Raw genomic sequence first — 1,611 nt, forward strand, 5'->3', positions numbered from 1 at the left:
AATGGTTAGAAATTAGATTCAGTTTTTAGAAATAAATTTGTTTTAGTAAAAGGGCGGTCATTTGAAGCCGTTCCCTAAATTTGTGTAATTAAAATCAGTCGGTTAGTAGTATTTAACCCTTCTCATGGCATTTGGAGAAGGGTTCGGAAATTTGTCAAAAAACTTGTCCTCTGAACATGCACTTTTGCACCCTCGGAGGGGGTTTTTGATGAATGGATGGATCGAGATTTATTTATGTTTACATTTTAATGTCTGCTACTGATGTTGCACTTCTGTACTCTTAGTAGATGCTAGTAGTAAGTAGAGATAAATCGTTATTGCTTGAAGTTTGTGAGTGAAATCAGTCATAAATGGTACTTTTATCTCTTGATTAATTTCTGCTCATATTCTTAGAGTGATATACAGCTGATTTGTTTATATGTTAATGTATGAATGTCTAGATTACCATTTGGCACTTTTGTACGGTGGAATCATTTGTTTGTGCTTGACATATGAACAACTGATTATGCGATATGCTGTTCACAACTGTTTTTCCTAACTTCTTATGCAGAATGGTTCATCTTAATTGATTTATATTCTTATGATAGCTGAATGATCTTTATTACCAGTTGTTGTATGAAATATTTTTAGATCGCATAATGAAAGAATTTTACCCCGGGTTAGTATAGATTAGATGTGCTGTTTTTGTTAGATTACAGTAGCATAGAGTCAGTTTAGAGTCTAGAATTAAATTAGTTTAAAATTACCTTTTGATTAGTATCTTCAAAATCTACACACACACACATCTTTTAGATTGGGAAGCTGGTCCCATCATCCCCAGTCGGACCCGCTACACCAAACGGGCAAGGAGCTGCCAACCAGGTTCCTGACCGGGTGGGTATCCCCCTTGTTGTTGACCCGATTTCGGGGCCCTCAACATATTTGGCGCTAGAAGGAGGGCACGAACTATGAATGGCATCTAAAGCAATATCTAAATACCATTCTGAGAGTAATACACCCTCAACAACTCCCTCGACTTCTCCAACACGGTTAAACCCGGAATTTGAAGTCGCTCGAGTATCCACCGCTGCTACATACTCGAATACATCAGACCAATCTATCATTGAACCCCCTGAAATTCAAACTTTGATTCGTAAACTCCAGGGATTCTCTATTTTTAACCAGAGGTCTGATAAATCCAAAAGCAGCGTGACTTCGCAGTACAACCCTGCTCATCCCCTTACCAGATTAAAGAGTGAGAAATTTGGCATACAACCAAGTGAACTCCCTCTCCCCACCAGGAAAAGAGCAAGGAAAACACCACCAGAGTCTGACAGTAAGACTCTTTCATCCACTTCGTCCATTTCAACTCCCTCACCGCGAAGTCAACCACCCACATCTTCATTCCAACTCACTCACCCATCTTCCACGACCCTTCCTCTTCAAACATCAAAGATCTTAATATCTTCATCTTCTCAGCATCAGGGATCATCTTCTGCACTTTCAATAACTAGCAACTCAACGATGGCCCAGTCTCCATGGAACAATCCTGGGGCGGTGTTGATGCCTCCACCCCTGAGCCCAATACCGGCCCATCCTGAGAAATGGCTACCTAAATTCAATCCAGAAGCA

This window comes from Pinus tabuliformis, chromosome 2_2 (assembly GCF_031772625.1).
Source record: "Pinus tabuliformis cultivar Carrire ecotype Pingquan chromosome 2_2, CPIR1, whole genome shotgun sequence".
In the NCBI taxonomy this organism is placed as follows: Eukaryota; Viridiplantae; Streptophyta; class Pinopsida; order Pinales; family Pinaceae; genus Pinus; species Pinus tabuliformis.